Raw genomic sequence first — 12,393 nt, forward strand, 5'->3', positions numbered from 1 at the left:
AAACCAGGCCATTAGACTCGGATGGACGAAGGCCATGTTCAGGAAGGGCGCTCCAACGCAGATGCGGCCGATGAAAGCCCTGGATTTCTCTTAAGTTGTATTTAGCTGTATCACTTGCACCAGTCACAGGGCAGGTGTAAGTGCTGACTGATAGTGATGACTGTTACGGCATAGTCTTTGTATGGAAAAGTACACGTATGTGTGCCACTAGCTAGCACAGAACACTTGTATGCAAGTAAGATAGAACATAGAGATGCATATATAATTTTTTTAAAACCAACCATATTTTTTATTAATGATTATACTGTCAAGAGTTGTTCATTTATTTTAATAAATAATTTTATTTATGCATTCTGATGTCATCATCATCACCATTTATTTATATAGCGCCACTGATTCTGCAGTGCTGTACAGAGAACTCATTCACATCAGTCCCTGCTCCATTGGAGCTTACAGTCTAAATTCCCTAATGTACACACACATACAGAGAGAGACAGACTAGGGTCAATTTTGACAGCAGCCAATTAACCTCTTAGTATGTTTTTGGAGTGTGGGAGGAAACCAGAGCACCTGGAGGAAACCCATGCAGACACAGGGAGAACATACAAACTCCACGCAGATAAGGTCATGGATGGGAATTGAACTCATGACCTCAGTGCTGTGAGGCAGGAGTGCTAACCACTAAGCCACCGTGCTGCCCCTTATATGTGACCTTATATTGCAACTACGCTTGTGTCTGTTCTGTCTACATAACGCAAGTACAGCTTAGGCAGAGCAAACACCCAGATTTAAAACGAAACTCATCTCGAAATCCGCTTGGATTTGAATACGGTCAGAACTACTCCCAAGTTCTGTGCTCTTTTGTTCAGATTTTAATCGGGCCCTCTGACTGGATATGTGTCCATCACTAAATAAATCTGTACGATGGGTGGGTTCCTATCTGCTGGCTCTATGTAGAATCATATGGACCCATTGACATGACCTAGAAGGTGTATTCAGTGCTACTCAGTATTCGCTAATGGTCGAGTTCCAGATGGAAATGCAGTATGACATCTATTTTATTTTCAAAGAAGACTAGTTTGCTCATTATCAGCTTTTCTGGATGAAGATTATCTCTTTATCACATAAAATATCTCAGAAAGACATAAAGGGCTTCAGTCATTAAGGAGAGCAAAGCAAAAAAAAAAAAGGAGTAAGTTTGCTCCTGAACAAACCATGTTACAATGCAAGAGATGCAAATTAGTTTATTATTTTGCACACAAGTTAAATACTGTCTGTTTTTTTCATGCAGCACACAGATACTTGTTGATAGCTTTATTTTTACACTGAAATTTAAACTTGATCTAGGACATGCCCTACCCCAGCTATAAACCTGTTCCCACATTTTAAATTTACCTCCCCCTCCAATGCAACATGGTTTTGTCCAGGTGCAAAATTACTAATTAATGACTCAGACCCAAAGTCAGCAATCTCTAATAGATTCCACCTATGTCTGGATTGGAGGAAGTCTCCAATTCAAATTAATGTTATGTTGGTTATTCTGATTTGTTGGGGCCTGGACAACAATTGGAGATATACAGTAGGGTTGATTTGCCAACTTTTGGAGATATATTTCAAAAGCAGTGGCTGGTGATGGTAAATTGATGGTAAATTAGTGGTAAATTTATTATTTAAGTATTTTCAGAATGTTAAATATAAACAAGCGGAACGTATTTGCCCCGGACATTGGCTTTGATGTGGATTTAGATAAAGGGATATTATCTTTAGTTACACAAATGTAAACAAACGCCGGCTTTCAGCAACAGATAAAGGAATCCTTGTTTCATGATACGTCTCTTGCTCAGTGACAGCATTGACTGTCTTGCAGCCTTTACACACTTATGACCGCAAATATACGCTCATTAAAACCGATTCTCCCTAGAAATCCCAAAAACAGATACATGATAAGGGAAGGCGCAGAAAGATAAAGGGTAAAACTATGAGAACATACAGCATAAAATCAACCACACAAGGGAGAAGTTGACAATTCTCAGTGCAAGCTAATCCCTTGGTCATTTATCCATGATGGGGACAAGACAGTAGATCAGATCTCAAGGTAAAACCTGTATATTTACATATATAATATGTAGTCCAATCACCATTCTCCACCACTCCCTGCTGTTTACATTGTTAGACAGGTGGCAAATTTGCACATAACCACAGCAACCAATCACAATCTTGCTTTCACTATTTAACTTCATTAGACAGATAAAAGCTCATTGATAATTGGTTGTTGTGTTTCTGTGCAAATGTTCTACTGAACTGCAATATTAGTAAACGTGCACTTGTGTCTGCATCTCATCTCCGTCTTCCCACTGCTCCCAACAGCGTATCTACAGTATAGTAGTTGGGTTCCTAGGCATTAGATTGGTTGCTTCATTGGCAATTGTTGGAATGCCCTTGTATTAACCAGTCTTACTACCACATTAAGAGGGCTGGACTAAACTCTACAGCCAATAAGAGCATTAGAACATTTACTGGGATAGACCAACATTGAGCCAATGAGAACCTTCCATTCACAGAAAGTCAAAGTATAACAGAATTTTTAAGGCGGATTTCAACATCCTGCGCCAAGCAAAAGTCATTGATATCCCCAGTTCAATAAAAGGATTTAGACATTATGAGACTGGGATGAACCGCACAGGTCAGATGTGGAGAAAGCTGATGATGATAGTGATCAAGAGGATTGTTTACCTGTAACCGCAGAGGGCACCATAAAAGGCACTTTCTATGCAGGAGCTGCAAGTCTCAATATTTTGCCAAAATTTTGCAGTTACATTTCTGTCACAGGGTTTCTTATGCGATCTGACGCTGCTGGTGCCTGGGAGGAATCTGGTGCTGTGGGGCTCAATCTGTGAAGTCTGGGTTTCAGCAGTGAGACCTCTACACAGTGAGCCACAGACTCACTGGCAGCCACTGCCAACGTTTCACAATCATCTGTGCAGAACTGCATCAGAGAATGACCTACGGAACGGCTGCTAATAAATAGTGGCCAGCATCTGAGGCTTGTTTCAGGCCTATATAAGCAGCTTCATGAGAATCAAACATTGCTGCCGATTAAAAAATTAGGGGATCGTAATAACCCTGAAACATATAAAATAAATCTCATAAATGATTGATGAGAAAAAGTATTTCTAAAAAGGACTAATTTATTGGAAATAAAAAATCGAACAGTATAAAATTACAATGTATAAATGACACCTTAGAACTAATTAATAAAGTTGCAACTGATACTTCGATATAATGTGGATCACTAATAGTAATCATATGTTTGGGCTGCGTCCTAACACAAATTACTTGTTTTTCAAAAGATGGATATCAGCATTATTCAGTTCCAGGTTTGAAGATATTTAACTCAATCTAGCAGTGCGTATTCTGCACATGAGCCTCCACGGACATATAAGAATTGTTCACCACCCGATATACAGATCTCCGGAAAGTCAGCATCTGATAACATTTCTTTCACAAAGTTCCCTCTTCTCGTGTCCGTGTTGGGAAGCAGGAATCTAACGTGATGCTAATCGTTACCAGCGACCAACACCAGGAGGTATGAGGTTTGTGGCATGTATGCAGGTCACGGCCCTTAGGGGGGGTCTAGAGCGTAGTTTGTGTGTGGGACAGATAACACAAGAAATATGTCAGCAGGTGGAAACTGCACTTGGAAAATACAAGAACTAGCAGAAAATGGCACCAGGATAAGGCCAGCAGTAGAAAGCTCCAGGTATAAGGCTGAGAGGATACAGCACCATGTATAGCCAGTTAGGTACAGAACCAGATATATGGTCAGCAGTACACAGCACCAGGTATAAGGCTGACAGTATACAGCACCAGGTATAGCCAGTTAGGTACAGAACCAGATATATGGTCAGCAGTACACAGCACCAGGTATAAGGCTGACAGTATACAGCACTGTGTATATGCAGCTAGGTACAGAACCAGATATATGGCCAGCAGTATAAAGCACCAGGTATAAAGCTGACAGTATACAGCACTGTGTATAGGTAGCTAGGTACAGAACCAGATATATGGCCAGCAGTATAAAGCACCAGGTATAAGGCTGACAGGATACAGAACAGGGTATAGCCAGAGCCAGTTAGGTACAGAACCAGATATATGGCCAGCAGGATACAGCACCAGGATTAGGCAGCTAGGTAATAGAACTAGGAGTAACAATGGAACCAGGATCTCTGCAGGAAAAAAAGGTAAACACTCTGACAGCCTAGAGGTGCAACGGGAAAGGGTTTAAATAAGGAGTCTGCAATGGGGACCTGGGACGGACCCACTGGAGAGAACTGCGAGGCAACAAATGAAAAGCGCACCAGACTGAGGCAGGTCCGGCTCCTGACAGGTATTAATGTGCCTTTCAAGGAGGAAGTTGAACCAGTTGTCCTGCGAGGCATTTATGTGCAAGTATTGTCAGTTGCGTACAAAACTCTTGAGGTTGACACAGAACTGTGTGTGGTCCGGAATGTCAGATAACATACGGACCTTCTGTAAGTCCTGCGATGCTTGTCTGCGGCCTGGGTGCCCCAGTGCTTGTGCTACACTATGGTACAGTGCTGATGGCTCCCAGGAGAGGATCACTTGGCTGGGGTAGTTATCAGAGACACACCACCTCCAGTCAAGGGTTGGAGAATCGTAAGGGATGAAGTGGATGGGTTGGAGCAGGTAGAATAGTGAGAGACAAAGCTGAAGTAAATAACAGGCAAACAAAACAAGGGGTAAAGATATCAAGCTGAGAGTTTTCCGGCGGCTTTGAAAAGTGGAGATGTTGCCTATAGCAACCAATCAGATTATTGCTGTCATTTTGTAGAATGTACTAAATAAATTATAACTAGAATCTGATTGGTTTTTCAAACCCGCCGGAAAACTCTCAGCTTGATACATTTACCCACAAGACTCTTTGAAGCAGCAACAGAGAAACACAAGTCCACACTTTACTCTTGCAAAGCTTGCTAGGAGTGAGTGCATTATAAAGGCTACATACAGGTAAGGTTTCTCGGTGCTGATTGACCTAACATTAAACAGAAGTGCTGATTGTAGTGAGTGACAGAGTGCACATTTGTCAGTTTTGGTTGTGCACTGCCATCTGTTGTCTGAAGCTGGTATTGCTCCCCTTATGTTCCTGCCAATAGTTTGGGAACCTTTCTAGCTAGTGAATGTGGACATAGTAGCACACCCTGCCTGTGCCAGCAGGTCAGTGAAGAGCATACTTGCCAACTTTTCCTCATTGGCCTCAGGGAGATCCCAGGGGAGGAGGGCGTGCGGGGGCGGGACTTGACAAATTGCATCATTTTGACCCCGTCCCCTAAACGATTGTCACAATTTTGGCCAATAACAGCAGGGGGCAGGGCTAAGATGACACGAAATTTGCGTCATTAAGCCCCCCCGCCACTTATCTATTGTGGGGGCAAGAACCGGGAGTCTCCCGGACATTCCAGGAGAGTAGGCAACTATGCATTAAAGAAAAGCAGCTAATTAATCTCTAGAGACTGAAGTGTCTTTTACATTTCTGTCTCCATTACTGAAGTCATGTTGTCTTACCTGTCAGTCTTTTATTAAATCTTGGTCTCTATGAAAATGGCCACCTCCATAGGCATCAATACATGGAGATAGGACACAATTTCTGAATTTGTCATCATGCCACAGATGGCGAAGCCAACCACGTCTTGTACTGGCTTAGCATCAGAGAGAATGCCAGACTCTTCAGGGAGTGAGGGAGATCACCCCTATTTCAGGGAGTCTCCCTGACATTCAGGGAGAGTTGACAAGCATGGGGAAGAGGTATCTCCTCACTGTGGTGGATTATACCGCACAGTATTCTGAAGCTCTGGCTCTGTACACAATCTGTGTTTAAAAGGTAGGAGACTTGCTGCATAGTTGCCTACTCTCCTGGACTCCCGGGAGAGCAGGGCCACCTCCCGGTTCCTCTCCACTTAGTTAAGTGATGGGGGCGGGGCTGAGAACGCGATTCACACGTCATTGTCACTCCTGCTCGCTCCCTGCGCTCAGCCAATGATCGCCGACTCTCCTCCACTCTTATCACCTCTTCCCACTCCAGAATCCAAGACTTTTCCCGTGCCGCCCCCCTTCACTGGAATGACCTCCCTCGTTCCATCCGCCTCTCTCCTACTTTGTGCTCCTTCAAACGTGCGCTGAAAACCCACCTCTTCCTTAAAGCCTACCAACCATCCACTCAACCCCTTCACCTCCACTCGCTCTCCCCTCTGCCTCTTCTGGCTCCCCTTGTGTCTTTCTGTTTTCCCTCCCTTAGGATGTAAGCTCAAATGAGCAGGGCCGTCTTCCCTCCTGTCTCCTCACCTGTTCTTCTGCTCCATGTCTATTGCTGAACTTGCCTGGAGTTTCTGAAGTACTGGTATTTTTGTTTATTGTTTTGTGCTGTTTCACCCTGTATAGTGTACTGTTTGTATGGTGTACGGTGCCGCGGAAACCTTGTGGCGCCTAACAAATAAAGGATAATAATAATAAATAATAATTGTGGCCCTGCCCCCTGTTATTATAGGCCACAAATGGTTATGACAGTTTAGGGGGCCAGGCCAAATGATGCAATTCACCAATTTCAGCCATATCATATGCACCAGCTACAGTGCAGGTATAAGTGCCAACTGATAGTGACGACTAACATGGCATAGTGTTTTTATTAAAAACGACACATATGCATGACACTAGATGACACACAACGTGTATTCAAGGAAAATAGATTTATATAAATACAGTATGCATTAAAAGCCTCTTATGCAGTTAATGTAAAAAAAATCATTATTTTTTTTAAATCAATATTTTTATTAATGATTTTACTGTTAAGAGTTATTCATTTATTTTATAATTTAACTTTCTGTTGTAGCCTTGAGATACTTTTAGATTTAAATATAGTTGGAACTACACACAAGTTCTGTGCGCATTTTTAAAACGTAACTTTCGTTACAATAACGAGTGTCTGCAGGCAGCAGTGAAGCATGGTGGAGGGTCCTTGCAAGTTTGAGGCTGCATTTCAACAAATGGAGTTTTGAATTTGGTCAGGATAAATGGTGTCCTCAATGCTGAGAAATACAGGCAGGTACTTATCCATCATGCAATACCATCAGGGAGGCGTCTGATTGGCTCGAAATTTATTCTGCAGCAGGACAAGGACCCCAAACATACAGCCAATGTCATTAAGAACTATCCTCAGCGTAAAGAAGAACAAGGAGTCCTGGAATTGATGATTTGGCCCCCACAGAGCCCTGATCTCAAAATCATCGGGTCTGTCTGGGATTACATGAAGAGACAGAAGGATTTGAGCCAGTCTACATCCGCAGATCTGTGCTTAGTTCTCCAAGAGGTTTGGAACAACCTCCCTGCCAAGATCCTTCGGAAAATGTGTGCAAGTGTCCCTAGAAGAATTGATGCTGTCTTGAAGGCAAAGGGTGGTCACACCAAATATTGATTTGATTTAGATTTCTCTTCTGTTCATTCACTTTGCATTTTGTTCATTGATAAAAAATAAACTATTAACACTTCTATTATTGAAAGCTTTCTTACTTTTTTCCACACCTGCCTAAAACGTTTGCACAGAATTGTATATGGAAAGAAGAAACTACCTTAGGTAGGATTTGCTCTTAACAGTACTTTATCTGTACATATGTTCATAAAAGGTTCCTTACACCACAAGGCATGTAATTCACCCACGGGATGGGTAGACATGATTGCTAACAGTATCAAAAACAGCACCTTAAATGTTTGCCACTTGAGTGGAAGATCTAAACATTAGAGCCTCTATAATTATAGATATGGAAGTCTAATTGTTTTTACTGCTTGAAAGAATCTGTAATTAAGATCATCCTATGCTAATTTGGAGTCTAGAAAAATACAGAGGGCAGACATTTTTATTCTCCTTGTATAAAGAGAGGGCTCTTGTCTAAGCCATCCATCGGGAAGTCCAGAACCTGAAGGACTGTAGCAGAAGTTGGATTACACATTTTCAGTTTGCACCACAGAATGAACCTCTTCGCAGTTTTCAGCGTTTGTATATACCACTGCAAATCTATGTGTGCATAGGCAAACCGATGGGGGATGGGGGGGGGGGGGGGGTGCCTAGTGCCTGGAAACCCCCCTCCAAGCCTGGGGTACTGTATAATTGAGGTGGCTGGACCCTGCCCCCGCTTCACACGGCTCTGCTTGAAAGGGGAGAGCTGCGTGCACCTAACAGTAGTGCATGCAGCATTGCCCATGTATATTATAGGGATAGGAAGAGTTGGAGAGCAGCCAAGCACTGTTTAATATTATAGCCCCGCCCCCATGCATGCTGGTCACGCCCACTGGTGGCGTGGTGTGGAAACCCCCCTCTACAAATCCTGCGTTTGCCCCTGGTGTATCTAGCAAAATTAAAGCATGAGGTATTAGTTCATATTTTAATCAAACCATTTAAGCCTGCATCCCAGCATCAAAGGTCCTTGTTGTATGCAGGTCCTACACTGACCTATATGCTTCAAACACCATTAAATTGCAATTAAAATCATATGCACTCACCTCCCAGGTACCACGGCACTGGCATGGCATCTATTCCTTCTATCCTGACATTCTTGTGCCAAGAATAAAAAAAAAGGTTCCTTGGTGGTCCAAGTTGTCGCTGTCAAATCTATTTGGGGAAGTCCGAAATTCTGTGCTATTAACTGGAAGAGCTCCTTGTGCAATGATGGCCATTCTCTTGGGTGGATCTGATAATGACTGAGATAATCTGCAATGTTGTTGTCTTTGCCTGCTAGATGAAGTGCAGAAAGAGATTGTTTTCCACCCATAACATAACCGCAGTCACTTCTGACATCATGGTGTTATCTCTGGTGGCCCCTGGCCGTTTTATGAAGGTAACTACCGACTGGTTGTCAGAATTTGTTTTTGAGATGTTTGTGTCACAACATTGGTTGAAAATGCCGAATTGAACTGTAGATGTTTTTCTTTCTGAAGCCTTCTTGCCTGCAGCACTTATGAGATAAGAACCTCATCCCTTGGAACTGGAGTCTGTTGTGAGTACTGTTCATTCTGGTTATGAGAAGGACGTTCCCTTACTCTTCACATTCGGCTATTGCCACCAGTTGAGAGACTCATTCGTGCTTCATACAAGTTTATTGATGTAGTCCAGAGAAGCATGGCTGCGTTCATTAGATATAGTTGAAAGGCTTCCTATAGAAAAGGAGAACGTTCCCAGTAGATGGAGACAATCTCTTATAGAGACTAGTTTCTTTGACTGAAGCTGGTATGTCAAGTTTGGAATGATGAGGAGTCGTTCCTCTGGTAAGGACACCTGTATCTATATCCACTCCCAAGAACTGCAGCCCTTTGAGAAGACAGCAGATGACTTTTTGCAGTATTGATGATCCATCCGTGTGTTTGTAAAAACAATATCACTTGAGTTATACTGTTTCGAGCTATTTGTTGTGATCTGTCTCAAGTATGTCAGTGAGATAAGGCCAGACTGCAATACCATGCTTTCTGAGGGAAGCCCTGAGATCTACAAGCACCTTGGTGAAATTCCTTGGTAATATAGACAGGCTGAATGGAAGATAAGTGAATTGGAAATGTCCAATTATTGATGTTGAATTGCGATGGGAATGATGAGCATTTTGTAGATCTACGGATGTAAGAAAATCTCCATTCTCCATTGCGTGTTGAATGAATTAAGCTGATTCCATGCAAAATTGTCTTGCATGAATGAATTGGTTGAATTTCTGCAAATCTAACGTGGTTTGAAAGCCTCTTCATGCTTTTTATTGGAATTAAAGCAGATACATTTCTGTGCTGACGGAACATTGGAAATGACTGTTCCTCCCATTAAAATAATACACAGTCTGTTGTTTAGTGTCTCCAGATCTCTGAGATGATGGAATCTGAGACTTCACAGAAATATTTCTTCTAGGTATTCAGTGAAACTGGATTTTGTACCCTGTGTTGATGCCTCAAACCCAGCAATCTGTATTGATCAGCTTCCATACCTCTGCATAGTGTCCAATCCTGCTAGCCATGGGACTCCTGCTAGCCATGGCCGCTGAACTCAATTTTATTATTCTTGAACTTTTATTGTGTGTATTATGAAATGCTGATGTAACGAAGGCAAAGCCGTTATACATCTATATAGATATATCCGCTAGGCGTTGTCCCAGTGCTAACTGCACATGTACTGGAAAGTCCGGTGTAACTTCACTGCTTTCTACTTGCGTAGAATAAGTGAAACTGTTTATTACTCATAGCTGTACAAATAAGAAGTTTTTAATTCTGTTTATACCTTAAATGTTAGTAATATCCGGCACCCTTAGATTCCTTTCTATAAAAGCTGATTTTGCTGCGACACAAATTGTCTCATCCTGGACCATCGGTAATAGTGACAGTCATTTGTCCAAGCCAGCTAGAGAGAGAGAGAGTGGGATCCTGGATAATTGCTGATTAAACATATTTCTACGTGAACTATCGAAGCTAAGAATATTATTATTATATTTTTACTTGTTTGCAATAAAAGATTGATATTTGAACTTTGTGGTCACGACTCTTTAATTCCTGCAACCTGAAATATCCTCTCACCGCAAACAAGGCCTTTACCTCTAAAGGGACAAAAAGCCTCTTTGGAAGGATTGATGCCCATACATGCCTACTTTCGGCAAGTTCTTTCCGGGAGAGGGGCGTGACTGGAGGGTGGGAGGGGGCGGGGCGCAGCCAAACGTGTAATTTTGGCCCCCCCCCCCCGCGACAGATATGACGTTTTGTCGCACTGGGCGGGGTTGCGTAGTGTTGGTGGGGTGTGGGCAAAATGACGCGGTTCACCTCGAATCGTGTCATTTTGGGAAGGCAGTTGCGGGATGCGAGAGACTTGCCTGCTCTCCAGGGAACCCGTTAGACAGACCCGAATTTCGGGAGTTGGCAAGTATGTTGATGCCATATGCGATAACTCAATGCTTCTCTTAAGAGTTGTTTAGTCTCAGAAAGAGGAAAATGGCCTGTTCTCCTGTGTTGTGGGAAGCAATGTGATTTACCTCCAGAAATCTTCTCACTCTTCAAACCGAGTTTATCTCCAAAGCGTGAAATTATCGTTAAAAAGAAGTGTGATCAATCGATTCGATGATTGTGGGTCTGCTGCCGGTGGACGACGCTAGAGAGCTGTTCCAGCATCCACAGCTGGCCCATCAGTGGGCGGTTTACAAATAGAATGTGCTATATCCCCAATTCTGCCTCTGAGGACTCTCAAAGAGATTTCTTGACACATTTCTTGCTCATTTACTAAAGTGAATGCAGCACAGTGGCTCAGTGGTTAGCAGTTCTGCCTCACAGCACTGAGGTCATAATTTCGATTCCCGATCATGGCCTTATCTGTGTGGAGTTTGTATGTTCTCCCCGTGTTTGCGTGGGTTTCTTCCGAGTGCTCCAGTTTCCTCCCACACTCCAAAAACATACTAGTAGGTTAATTGTCTGCTATCAAAATTGACCCTAGTCTCTCTCTCTGTCTGTGTGTATTTTAGGGAATTTAGATTGTAAGCTCCAATGGGGCAGGGACTGATGTGAATGAGTTCTCTGTACAGCGCTGCGGAATTAGTGATAGCTATATAAATAAATGGTGATGATGCAGTTAGCCCTGTATGTTCCGGGGTTCACAGTAAAAGCTAAACCTCAAAAGTAATTTTTGTGCAATTATCATATAGTGTTCTTATTAGCTTATCAGTTCAATATACAGTACATTACAGTTGACCCTGTTTTGTAATCATGAATGAAGTTTGTTTTTGTCCTGTTTTGGATCATTTAGTTGCCCCTTGAACCTTTGTTATTTGCTTTCAGAGTGTCATCACCAGCAATTCCTTCAATCACCCCAAGGTGGTGCCATTGGATAACAAATTCAAATGACCAAAAAAACAAAACTGAAAGAACTGTTACATTATTTCAGGAAGAGGAAAAGAATTCCTGCATGTTATAAATTTATGGTGAGAAATCTTTGAAATATTAGAAAGATTATGATTAACAGATCAGCTATTTTCATTAACCAGACACAAGTGGTTAATGCATTCCATTGCATTTAGCTCAGGTGTAAGTCTGCAGCTATATATATATATATATATATATATATATATATATATATATATATATAAATAAAATGGAACTATCTCCAGTTATAACCAGAGAGAGGACAACATAACGTTGGTTTCTCTCCTGCTCATGTTATTTCATATATGTTCTATATTAAATGTCACTTGTGCACAGTGGAAACATCCTACACTGTGCTAAATATTTTTGATAATGTATAACATGTTTGTGTGTCTGGAGATAAGCTGGGTGACGGTGACTGGTCAGACTTTCTCCTCTCTCCCCCTCCTCTCT

The 12,393-nt window shown here is 42.2% G+C and overlaps 1 protein-coding gene across 1 annotated transcript in view; it reads right to left on the reverse strand.

Moving 5' to 3' along the window:
• ATN1 (atrophin 1) overlaps positions 1 to 12,393 on the reverse strand; it is a 320,704-nt gene that overhangs the window by 16,210 nt on the left and 292,101 nt on the right. The gene's annotated exons all lie outside the window — the stretch shown is intronic.

Source organism: Mixophyes fleayi, chromosome 6 (assembly GCF_038048845.1).
Source record: "Mixophyes fleayi isolate aMixFle1 chromosome 6, aMixFle1.hap1, whole genome shotgun sequence".
In the NCBI taxonomy this organism is placed as follows: domain Eukaryota; kingdom Metazoa; phylum Chordata; class Amphibia; order Anura; family Limnodynastidae; genus Mixophyes; species Mixophyes fleayi.